Here is a 13,636-nt window from a genome sequence, read left to right as displayed (position 1 = left end):
CAGCCTCCCCGAACAGGCGCCGGAATGTGGCGACTAGGGGCTTTTCACAGTAACTTCATTTGAAGCCTACTTGTGACAATAAGCGATTTTCATTTTCAATAATCAATCATTTAATCACCAACGTTCATGTAAACCATATCATTTTATTTAAGTAAACAATGAACTGAAGTCCAATATCAGATTAATTCCTGTAACTGAGCATCAGTGAGCGTTTCAAGGAAAACAAATGCAACATTGTTGGTTTAATTTTGAAAGAAAACATTTAAGCAATGTAAAGTATCTAGTGTATTGGTAACAAACATAAGGCGTTAAACCTTCCTTTTTCTGACGCTGAGTTTACAGTACTGTTCCTACTGTGCACACATCTCCGCCCAATCTTCTCCCCTCTTCTCCGGGAGATGCCGGCCCATGCTGGGGCATCACTCCAGATGCCCTCCGGCACCTCATTTTGAAGAACGCTCATGCTGAGAAATGAATGAATCGATTCCATGAGCATGGGAAGATTCCCAGGGAAGCCAGCAGAAGTCAGTTCATGGCTGCTTGTAGGGAATAGGGGCAGGCCAGGCAGCTGCATTTCCCACATGCTTCCCCTGAACCTGTCACTGACTATTTTCCATTGTAAGTACTAGCTGTGCTAATCTTGACACTCCTTCATAAGGCTACCCCAATTCAGGGAGCACCTTTCCACTCTGTTCCCCGCATACAGTAAAGCACAATAGCTTTATCATGATGGACGTTTCCATTTTTTTCCGCAGTCCTCAAGATATCTGTCACATGTTAACTATTTCCTTTTTTTCCCACTTTAGGATGTAGAGAAGACTCTAAATCCCAGAATAACAGATAAAAAATGAATCACTGCTCATCTTCAGGTGTTGATTCATGCCTACGTTTTGTGAAAATTAACATTCATATACATACCCTGCAAAGCATGCTAAAAACCTCCAACATTCATAACTCAAATTTATAGAAAAAAACGTGTACGATATTTAACTATGTTAGAAGGGATCCTTTGGAATCAAATATTGTGCTATGAATGATCCACAGATTTTATGTTAGAATAGGGGACATTGAGCTAATTAAAGTACTAAGCCTTCTCCTCATGCTTTAATTAGCTTTTCTGTCTCTTGTTCTGGCATAAACCCAACTGGATCATTCATTGTAGCCACAGTAAACTTCAGTAACTGTTATGTATTAGCTGCATTACTGCTGTACTTTCAAAATGTACCTGCTATTAAGATCAGTGCTTTTATTTACATAAAAATTCCTGGAGGATTTTAGATGTAGTAAGGACTTTGCACTGTATTAAATGTGCTGAACGGGATTTATTGTCAAATATTTTGGGAACGATCAGGATAAATTCAGCCAGTTGCTAACTGCTGTTACCATCCATTGGGCCCTCTGCCAACGAGGCTAGTGTAATGGCAAGAGCTGTCTCAGATTTGCATGGTTTGGAAGGGATGGTCCTAATATCAAATTATTAGTGTAATGGAAACTGGCTGGAAATGGAAATGGAAATGGAAAAGATATATTTTTTTTTAAAAACTCCAATACGTGTTGTTATTTGCAGCGTTTCTTCCCACTCCTTTCTTTTTGTTGCAGGTGCCAAAGCAAACATCAAGGATTACTATGGGAAGATGCCAAAGCTCCACTTACTGTTTAGGGGTCGAAGATTTATTCAAGCCCAGCTTTTCACTCTTGTAAGTCTCAACTTCCTCACTGATTCCCCCCCCCCCCCCCCCCCCCCCCCCCCCCCCCACCACCCGTCAGCTTTGGCACCAAGAAGGCAAAAAGACAGGAAAAAAAGGCGCAGCAGATCATTAAAAAAAGGCAAGAGAAAAATCTCCAGTTGTTGAAAATGATATGCAATTGACCTTCATGTTATTGCTGAGGAACAGGTTTCATAGTTAAGACATTTTTTAAACTGTCATTTAAGGAACAAAGTACACACAAAATATACCGCTCGCACTTAAATGAACAATGGCCAATATCTCCACCATTTGGTTTAATTATGCACTTCACTGTTTAAGTTAAAAAAATTGCCAAGTTAATTACTTTTTCCAAAAAGATGCCCCCATCTCCTTGACACATACTTTAGCTCTAAAGTAGAGGGCACTGTGCAATGTAACGCACTGATGCAGATTAGTGGAATTTCAAATTCACACTGATTTAATTTACAAAGGTTCTTTGCATGACACAGTAATATGTTTTAATGGAATCTTTACTAAACTGTTACTTGGTGTTTCATGATTTGCTCATCTAGAATATTGCACAACGTATTGCAAAACATCACTGAATGCAACTTATTTAAAATGAGTGACAAGAATACGTGCATAATGAAATTCCTATAACGAAATTAGATTTTTAGCAGTTAAGTGGTTAAACTTTACAGGATCGTTATTTCTTTTTAAATCTCTGAGTTAATTTATCTGCATGAAACGATGCCTGGAGCGTCTTTCTTTGTATGTGAATCTGACAAAGAAATATAATGTTATGCAAAAGTAGTTTGTGTAATTTGAAATTAATCAGCATTAAAATTATATATGGTGTAATTTATCAAGATTTGTTAATGGCTCTCCAGATTTGACAGCTTTCATGATGGGGGGAGGGAGGGGGGATATGGGGAGGAGTCAGGGAAGGGTGAACCCTCAGAGCAGCCATCACCTTTTGGCTACTCACTGATGCACCTACACCTTATTGACCAATGTGCTTGGGTGCTAACAAAATGGTAAAGAGTCATATCATGTTAAAAATCCTGTAAGCATTTTACACTTACAATATACTGCATTTTAGGCCTTGTCTCCCAAGTTTTATGGAAGCTTACTTGAGAACTCCTATATTCCATTTTGTTAAACGGTGGGACTGCTGTATGTTATAAATCTTAATTCCTATGCCGGCAATAAATACATTTTCATTATTCAGAGAGCTATATTTCTCTTTCACAGTATTCAGAACTGTGTAGAAGGGGGTCAGATGTTGAAAAATGCAGAGGATGACATTTTTCCTAAATCTTTCAATTTATTAATAAAGCATAGTTTCATCATATTCGTGTAAAGAACATGTTATAAAGCAATATTTAGCAGCTCAGTTATTATTCTAGTGTATCCTTCAGTTAATTAAAATTTTGAAAACAATGAAAAATTCAAACTTTTCTTCTGCTTGTAGCTTCAAATGATTTATTCCTATAGTGAAATTACAGTCCTATCAAATTCTGTGGGGAAAAGAGCTCATTACAGATGGAGACTTTATTTCCATAAAACAAAAGCATTTGCCTTGGTGTACTTAGTACAGGAACTATATTATGACTTGCTCATTGTAAAATAAATATGCTTCTCTATGCATCGGCCAATTCTCAAGCTAACCCTTTAAGCAGGCATAGTGAACATTATATTGAAATAATACATCGTTACATAAACGTAAAGGACACTGCATGGAAATACAGAACTGAAGTATATACCATGTTTCATTGTAACATGTGTAATTTAAATCTATGATGTACTGTTTTTTTCTACAGTTGGAACAAAAGTAAAACAGTTTTAATATAACAACATTTTGTCAAAAATAAATGGTTGTATGTGTAAACTAGAGAAGTAAATAATCTCGGTCCTATTCCGATATTATACACATATTCTTTTAAAGATTATTGTGTTGAATGACCTGAAGCCACCACAAAAATAATATTTTTCTTTGTTTTCTTTTGAAAGAGCATTGTAGTGTTGATTTAAAAAAATAAAGACTCACTCCTCCAAATAAATTAGGAATCTAACAGACACATATTAGGCTATTATACAATTCCCATTTTTGTGATCAAGACTGGTCACACAGAGAGACAGCACTCAAACAGTAAACAGTATTTATAGTTCAACCATTCTACGTTTTGCTGTAGACCTACTGGCTTTATTTTCTCAGCACCAAGGTTTTTCTTATTTCCACAGGACCAGTGGCTTCTGGATCAAACACACAGGACAAGTGATCAACATGTGTTCAAATCCAGTCAATGTGAAGATTCATTGGCTGGTTCCAGGCTACTGATGTTTGGGATGGAAGTAAATACATGGGTGCATTGTAAAAACTGCACATAAGCCACTCAGGAGTCCATGTTCAAACACCTAGCAGTAATTTGCAATAGAGATGCTATGCTTAACATGCAGGTGCAGTCATATTCAATGAATTAGAGGTATTTTGGTACAGAAGGAGACTATTTGATCCACCATGACCCTCATGGTGATAGTTCGACAAGAGACCTATCTTTCAACCCTGGAAAACTGAATCAACTTTCCATCCAATTCCCATTCATTTTTCTGGTTGATCTCCAACTTGTTCCTTCTCTTTTTCCACATCAGTTTCCACTCCTGGGGATGGGCTATCAATGAATATTCAGTATAAGCCATGGACACCCACATCAACCTCGACTACATTTCTTCTCACCCTGCTTTCTGCAAGGACTCCATTCCTTCTCCCAGTTTCTCCATCTCAACGCATCTATTCTCATGGTACTACCTTCCACATCAGCGCTTCTGATATTTCTTCCTTTTTCTTCAATCAAGAAATTCCTCCCCATGGGGGTTGACAGGGTCCTCGACCATGTCCATCTAATTTTCTGTCTTTTTGCTTCCACCCTGTCCCTCCGTCCCAAAACCATGATAGTATCCGTCTTCTTCACCTTTCATCCCACCATCCTCCATATTCAACAGATCATCCTCTGCCATTTCTGCCACTTCCCCTTTCAGTATTCCAAAGAGACTGTTCCCTCTGTGACACCCTGGTCCACTCTTCCATCTCCCCCATTAATCCCTCCTTTCTCATGACACTTTTCATGCAAGTACAGAAGATACAAAACCTTTTACTTCATTTTACCGCCTCTCTCCTCACCACCCAAGGCCTTAAACACTCCATTCACGTAAAACAGCAACGTGCATGTACTTCTTTTAAATTAGCATACTGTATTCGCTGTGTATGATATCGTCTCCTCTACATAGGGGAGACAAAATTCAGACTGAGTGACCGCTTTGTAAAATGCCTCCATGCAGTCCGCAGGAGTGACTCCAAGCTTCTGGTCCCTGTCATTTAATTCTCCACTTTTCTGTCACACCGACCTCTCTGTTCTCGGCCTCCTGCAGTATTCCCAATGAAGCGCAACATAGGCTTGAGAGACAGGTACACATCTTTCCATTAGGCACTTTGCAGCCTCCTGGACTCAACTTTAAGTTCAACAATTTCAAACTGTAATCTCTGCCTCCAGTTTGTTTCCTTTGTCTTCGCAGATTTCAGTTTTTCTCTTGTTTTGCTTTTGGATGTCAGCTGTTCATCATTCTGCCTTTCACTCTTTCCCTAGACACATTTTTGTCTCATTACTTCTCCCTTTAGTCTTGCAATACTAAACATTTTGTCTTTACCGTTTTCCTCCCTATCACAGACCTTCATTTAGTTCATTTTCCATCCTCCCGCCTTTCATTTTCTTAAAAGCACTTCTAACTTGCCCTGTTCTGGCAAATATTGTGTGGAGGAACCTGAGGGATGGCAATCGCCGTGTGGAGGAACCTGAGCGATGATGATCACTGTGTGGAGGAACCTGAGTGATGATGATCGCTGTGTGGAGGAACCTGAGCGATGATGATCACTGTGTGGAGGAACCTGAGGGATGATGATCACTGTGTGGAGGAACCTGAGGGATGATGATCACTGTGTGGAGGAACCTGAGGGATGATGATCACTGTGTGGAGGAACCTGAGGGATGATGATCACTGTGTGGAGGAACCTGAGGGATGATGATCACTGTGTGGAGGAACCTGAGGGATGATGATCACTGTGTGGAGGAACCTGAGGGATGATGATCACTGTGTGGAGGAACCGGAGCGATGATGATCACTGTGTGGAGGAACCTGAGTGATGATGATCACTGTGTGGAGGAACCTGAGGGATGACGATCACTGTGTGGAGGAACCTGAGCGATGATGATCACTGTGTGGAGGAACCTGAGTGATGATGATCGCTGTGTGGAGAAACCTGAGCGATGATGATCACTGTGTGGAGGAACCTGAGGGATGATGATCACTGAGTGGAGGAACCTGAGGGATGATGATCACTGTGTGGAGGAACCTGAGCGATGATGATCACTGTGTGGAGGAACCTGAGCGATGATGATCACTGTGTGGAGGAACCTGAGCGATGATGATCACTGTGTGGAGGAACCTGAGGGATGATGATCACTGTGTGGAGGAACCTGAGGGATGATGATCATTGTGTGGAGGAACCTGAGTGATGATGATCACTGTGTGGAGGAACCTGAGCGATGATGATCACTGTGTGGAGGAACCTGAGCGATGATGATCACTGTGTGGAGGAACCTGAGCGATGATGATCACTGTGTGGAGGAACCTGAGCGATGATGATCACTGTGTGGAGGAACCTGAGGGATGATGATCACTGTGTGGAGGAACCTGAGGGATGATGATCACTGTGTGGAGGAACCTGAGCGATGATGATCACTGTGTGGAGGAACCTGAGGGATGATGATCACTGTGTGGAGGAACCTGAGCGATGATGATCACTGTGTGGAGGAACCTGAGGGATGATGATCACTGTGTGGAGGAACCTGAGGGATGATGATCACTGTGTGGAGGAACCTGAGGGATGATGATCACTGTGTGGAGGAACCTGAGGGATGATGATCACTGTGTGGAGGAACCTGAGGGATGATGATCACTGTGTGGAGGAACCTGAGGGATGATGATCACTGTGTGGAGGAACCTGAGGGATGATGATCACTGTGTGGAGGAACCTGAGCGATGATGATCAATGTGTGGAGGAACCTGAGCGATGATGATCACTGTGTGGAGGAACCTGAGGGATGATGATCACTGTGTGGAGGAACCTGAGCGATGATGATCACTGTGTGGAGGAAACTGAGAGATGATGATCGCTGTGTGGAGGAACCTGAGGGATGATGATCACTGTGTGGAGGAACCGGAGCGATGATGATCACTGTGTGGAGGAACCTGAGGGATGATGCTCACTGAGTGGAGGAACCTGAGGGATGATGATCATTGTGTGGAGGAACCTGAGGGATGATGATCACTGTGTGGAGGAACCTGAGGGATGATGATCACTGTGTGGAGGAACCTGAGAGATGATGATCCCTGTGTGGAGGAACCTGAGGGATGATGATCAATGTGTGGAGGAAACGGAGCGATGATGATCACTGTGTGGAGGAACCTGAGGGATGATGCTCACTGAGTGGAGGAACCTGAGGGATGATGATCATTGTGTGGAGGAACCTGAGGGATGATGATCACTGTGTGGAGGAACCTGAGGGATGATGATCATTGTGTGGAGGAACCTGAGCGATGATGATCGCTGTGCGGAGGAACTGGAGCGATGATGATCACTGTGTGGAGGAACCTGAGGGATGATGATCACTGTGTGGAGGAACCTGAGGGATGATGATCACTGTGTGGAGGAACCTGAGGGATGATGATCACTGTGCGGAGGAACGTGAGGGATGATGATCACTGTGTGGAGGAACCTGAGGGATGATGATCACTGAGTGGAGGAACCTGAGGGATGATGATCACTGTGTGGAGGAACCTGAGGGATGATGATCACTGTGTGGAGGAACCTGAGGGATGATGATCACTGTGTGGAGGAACCTGAGAGATGATGATCACTGTGTGGAGGAACCTGAGCGATGATGATCACTGTGTGGAGGAACCTGAGGGATGATGATCACTGTGTGGAGGAACCTGAGGGATGATGATCACTGTGTGGAGGAACCTGAGGGGTGATGATCACTGTGTGGAGGAACCTGAGGGATGACCATGACCGTGTGAGGAACCTGAGCGATGATGATCGCTGTGTGGAGGAACCTGAGGGATGATGATCACTGTGTGGAGGAACCTGAGGGATGACCATAACCGTGTGAGGAACCTGAGGGATGATGATCGCTGTGTGGAGGAACCTGAGGGATGACCATGACCGTGTGAGGAACCTGAGCGATGATGATCACTGTGTGGAGGAACCGGAGTGATGATGATCACTATGTGGATGAACCTGAGGGATGAGCATCACTGTGTGGAGGAACCTGAGGGATGAATTGAAGCAAGCATTGCTGCTCAATTGTTCAGTCAAGGAGACAGATCGCAGGCTCCAATATATATGCTGGAGGGAAGACATCCTGTGACCCCACCACTTAATAATGCCTCTCTACATGTTTTACTCCAGGCTGCAAGGACAAGGCCGGTGCTACTTTTCCCACGAGATGGCAAGAAGAGTCCTCTGGTCTGATAATGGCAGTCTGGACAGATAGCAGCAGAGGTTACTAACCATGGCTCACCCTACCCCCTGGTCCTGGGCGCTGTGCAACAAATAGCTTAATGACTTCCTATGCTCCATCAGTCCTACTTACTGTTCCCCTCGGTCGAGCTTGAAATCAAGAATGCAGAATGGATTGCTGTATGGGGAGAGAGTGACAAACCAGGCACTGGCATTGGGGAGTGTCAGCAATGGCTGCCTGATGATGCACAGCTGCATCTGGACAACAGGCATTTGTCTACCTTTGCTCACCCCCGCCACGTACCTTGAGAATGGACGTATGGAGGAAACATTTAAGTGACCCCATCACAGACCAGAGGAAAGCCACCAACATATTTGTTCAGATGATCCTTCGGTGGTGACTAAGTGTTCATCCTTCTAGTTGCAGGGGAAATGGGCACACAACACCAAGGAGAGAGCTCAGACCAGTGGTGGAGTCCTGACATTAAAGCACTGACACCTATTGAGGAGGAGGGCTCAAATTGTCTGGAGTGCACATTGGCTAAGCAATAGCGGACGGCAAGTGGGGGATCCAACAGAATGAGGATGCATTGACCTCATGCTCCACTACTAGACATATGGAGATTCACAGCAGCCATGTGTTATTGTAAAAATTGATATATATTATATTTCATATTATTAAAAACCCTGGTTTAAAATGCATGCAGGCAACGTGTCTAGTAAAATTATAATTAAAGTGTTGTAAAAGAGTGAGGTAATCATTTATTCCAACCACTTTCTTGGTTGCAGATTAAGGTCTGATGGAATAGTGTTTTGATTGCTAGAGATTCCCTGGAGTGTAGATAATTTATGCAGGAGTGATGTTTAGTCCTAGTTAAGCAGGTCATGGAACTTAGTGGGATACAAATGAAATTAATGGGAGGAGCCAGGTCTGCCTGTAGTTTGCAGTCTGTTATCAGATTTTAAGATGAACAGCATTTTTGTCAAATTCAGTGAGGTTGAGCAGAGGTGTACTGGACCTACTCTTGAAAGGAACTCTCTCCAAAGGTCTGCACAGCTAAGCAAGTAAACCTGTTTTGTTAACTTTATTTATAAGTGAAATTTGAACTATATTGGGTTGCTTAATTGGAATTAGTGGCAGCTGTAGATAGTACTTTCAGGTTTCCTATTATTTAAGAACTGTTTAACTGATAATTGTAAAGCTATTCTTTGATATTAATGTGGTAAATTCTGTGTTTAAATTTAAGTTTGTTTTTAACATAAAAGATACCTTTGGTCAGAGTCATCACTCCTGGGGTGAAGTATCATTTCCTCTCAGGTTTACCAATTGAAAAATTGTTTGGGGTTCTCGTCTCGTATTCTAACAAAAGTTGGGGTCTGGTGTGTTACCCTACCACATAGATGGTAGCAGGAGAAGTGTAACCCGACCTCTTTATCTCATGCTGGTTTCCATACTGCAGAAGGATGTTCAGCTGCTGAAACCATGGGCCTGCAGTCCACCTCTCCGAGGACCAGGTGGAAGATTTGTCAAAGGGTCCACCATTACTTAATTCATTACTTGATTCACCTGCATCCTCCACCATTGCAGATACTCTCACGCCAATAGTTATAAGTTTATGATTGGTCTCGGGGCTGATGACAGCACGATACACATGACAGAGCTGCTGACAGAGGCTGTGACAGCCAAGGCCACAGACAGTTGGAGGAATGTTGGAGGCCAGGCCCTTGATGAGTCCAAGATTGATAATGGGCCTCTGGTGTCAGCCACATGGAACCCTTTGGAGTTGCAGCGAGAGGCAAGGAAAGATTTGGCAGAGATGCAAGAGGCTTCTCACAGCCCTGAGCGCACAATGCAGGAGTCCAAACAGGTCAGAAGTGCTACCATGTCTCAGCACTCCAATGAGAGATTGGTGACTCGCATGGAGAGCAAGATGCAGCAGACCAGTCAGTGGATGCTGGAGATGTGCACAGACCAGCATACCATCACCTTGTCAATGAGCAGTGGCAAGACAAGTGGAAAACAAGGCTACTGGAGTCTTCCCCAGTTGATTCTTCATTTCTGGTTAGCAAGGGGGTGCAAGTGTACCTTGGAAGGAGGAGCGATGCCCTCTGCATCTGGGACTCCCCCCACAGCACTCCGTGTGTGGACAAGAACTGTACGTGTTTGGACTCGGCACATGCTAAAAATTGATAGATAATTCCAGTGATATATGTCAAAGTTATAGATGTGGCTCTGTTATGGAGCTTTGCTGCTTTGTCAGATGTTACCTGTACCTGTCCAGAACCTTAGCAGGTTCCTGGTGTACAGGCAGGCCAAGCCAGGTAGGCCAAGCTTGGCTAGCTCCACAGATATGTCAGTGTGCGTGTAGAGCTAGGGCATTTGGCGATCGTGTGCGATCTGAATGGCCGGCTGAAGGAGGGATGAGTCTTTATTAGACAGGCATTGAAAGGCATTGTGGTTGCAGGAAGCAGGTGTGAAATACCCCTATGGTTTGTCACAAGCCTCCATCTTAATGGTCCTTGCCTCCCGTGCAAGGGGCTTATCATCCTGCCCTTCCTGCTCTGCCCCTCCTCCATCTTCTTCATCAGATGTGGAGTGAGGTTCATCAATATTCTCTTGATGCAAGCCTCCGCCCGCTGCAGTGCAAGGTTGTACAGAGAACAGTAAATCACAATGATATGAGAGACCTTTGTTGGGGCATACTGCAGTGCTCCACCAGATTGGACCAAGCAAGGGAACCTGATCTTTAGAAGGCTCTTTAGCAACCATGTCTAGGTTAGGTAGCCTTTGTCCCTGACGATTCCTATTTGAAGGCGCCTGGGGAACTGGACCAGTTACAGTGCCTGGGATGGTCAAAGTCATACACATCATGAATGCTTCCAGGGAATGGAGCAAGATGCACTTTCAACGATCGAATGCTAACTAAGTGGAATCCCTCTCTTGATGGAGGTCCTTGAGAACCACATGTGCAATTGATGATATTCTACACTTGGGGAATCTAGTAATGCCCCAAAGCCACTGGGCCTCTCTGCCTAGCTGTCAGGGTTGGGTCCGGTAGGACACATAATCACCCACCCTCTTAAACACGGCATTGGTGATCTCCTTAATATAGGGGTGAGATGCTGCCAGAGAGACCTTCCATATGTCCTCAGTGGATCCCTGGAAACAGCTGCATGTGTAAAAATTCAGTGTAATGGTTATCACCAAGTCCACAGGCATTGGGGGAAACCTGCATTGAATCATGCCCTCAGCGTGTCTTGCGTATAGGCCATGACCACAGTCTGACCCTACTGCTCCTGTGAGCCCAGAAGTGGGCTTCTTTCCTTCAACTCTTATGGGCGCAACAATAGACTACTGTCCCCTTCCTTGAAGCTGACCACCATACTCTAATCTCCTCTCCCCTTTCTTCCACCAATATGAATGACAAACGAAGGCAGCTACAATCTGGCTGACTTTCACAGGTGAACGTGAGGTCACCCCTCAGTGCCAGCAGATTTTATTGGTCAGGATTCTGATGGCCCACGATCCCCATGCATGCTCCACTCATGTAATGTGCACCAATGTAAATTTGACTAAATTTCCTTGTCAATTAGCACAGTTGGCGTCCCCGCTCGTCTTAGCATCAGCTCGGCCATTGCAGTTTCCCGTTGCTGTGAGAATGCAGAAGCGATGTTACACCACTAGAGTTCACTCCAATGCATCCCATCCTGATGCTGCAGCCCCCACTGCCGTGCAAACTGATCCTGAAAGCCACATTACACTGTATCTGTTAATTCTGTATCTCTCTCCACAGATGCTATCTGACCTGCTAAGCATTCCCAGTATTTTCTGTCTTTACTTTAGATTGCCAGCACCTTCCATACCTTGCTTTTGTATCTTTAAATTCAGTTCACTACTCTTTCCTCATGCACTATGATATTTAATCTTCAAGGGTTTATGTAATTCTCTCTTACACACCTTCAATAGCCACCCGTGACAATGCATTCAATATTGCAGTAACCTTTTGTTTGAGGGGCAGCACGGTGGCGCAGTGAGTAGCACTGCTGCCTCACGGCGCCGAGGTCCCAGGTTCAATCCCGGCTCTGGGTCACTGTCCGTGTGGAGTTTGCGCATTCTCCCCGTGTTTGCGTGGGTTTCGCCCCCACAACCCAAAGATGTGCAGGTTAGGTGGATTGGCCATGCTAAATTGCCCCTTCATTGGAAAAACTGAATTGGCTACTCTAAATTTAAAAAAAAACCTTTTGTTTGCAAAAATATAGACCAAACTCTCAAATTATGGGCTGGATTCTTCCGCCCCGCCCAACGGAAGAACGCCATAGGCAAGCCGCGGACAATAGAGAAGTCCATTGACCTCGGGCGGGATTCTCCGGTCACCAGGCGGATGCAGCCTTATGTTTTTACAACAAATCTTTAACGTATGAATTTTTAAATCAATTCACTAACCATTGGAAATAATTCTTCATATGTTATGAGATCAAAGCCCTTTCATGATTTTGACGATTTGGATTTGATCCATAATACAGTGAAGACAATTTTTGGGTTGTTCAAATCAGTCATAACTATATTCTGCCATCCCAGGTATCATGCAAGTGAAACTATATCATGTATTTTACTGTTGTGTCGCTTTGGATAATATTTTCCAGTGTTCTACTTTTCGGATTGATTTATTTTTCTTAGATTTAGAATACCCAATTCTTTTTTTCCAACAAGGCGCAATTTAGCGTGGCCAATCCACCTACCCTGCACATCTTTTTGGGTTTTGGGAATGAGACCCATGCAGACATGGGGAGAATGTGAAAACTAAGTTACATCTCATGTTATATCATGCTATAATATCAGCTATTTTCAGAACTTAAACTACATGCAGTATAATTACGTTGGAACTAAATCTCAGTTGTGAACTAATTTATTTCATTTTGGGTGGGATTTACCGGGCAAGCCTCCGTGTCTGTTTCTGTTCCTGCCGTTGTCAACGGGATTTCCCTTTAAATTCACATGCACAGTGATCCGGGGCCAGGATCGATCCCGGGTCGCTGGCGCCATGAGGCAGCAGTGCTAACCACTGCGCCACCGTGCTGCCTCTTTCGGATTGATTTTAATGAAAACCTTCTATATAGCCTCCTCTTTCATGTTGGATCTTTCATTTCATGTCTAGTCATTCATTTCATCATACGTTTCATGTTTCTCTCAAAATAAACATTCCTTGTGTTTCTCAAAATGTTGTGATTCCTTTTGTTAGAACAATCTGTGATAATTTATCATCTACATTTCAGTGTCAGATGTCATCCTGCTAATAATTACGGGTAAATTATTGCACCATTTGCTTGCAGTTCTGTGTAAGTCCTGCATCAATTAAGATAAAACTAT

The 13,636-nt window shown here is 43.7% G+C and overlaps 1 long non-coding RNA gene across 1 annotated transcript in view; it reads left to right on the top strand.

The window, feature by feature from the left end:
- Positions 1-13,636, top strand: part of LOC140430654 (uncharacterized) — a 109,618-nt gene that overhangs the window by 83,792 nt on the left and 12,190 nt on the right. The window contains exon 2 of the long non-coding RNA XR_011949488.1: positions 1,600-1,697. This is a non-coding gene — a long non-coding RNA (uncharacterized lncRNA). The remainder of the gene's footprint in view (positions 1-1,599; positions 1,698-13,636) is intronic.

This window comes from Scyliorhinus torazame, chromosome 10 (assembly GCF_047496885.1).
Source record: "Scyliorhinus torazame isolate Kashiwa2021f chromosome 10, sScyTor2.1, whole genome shotgun sequence".
NCBI lineage: Eukaryota > Metazoa > Chordata > Chondrichthyes > Carcharhiniformes > Scyliorhinidae > Scyliorhinus > Scyliorhinus torazame.
The sequence above is the reverse complement of the archived record's forward strand: the minus strand, read 5'-3'. Positions and strand labels throughout refer to the sequence as shown.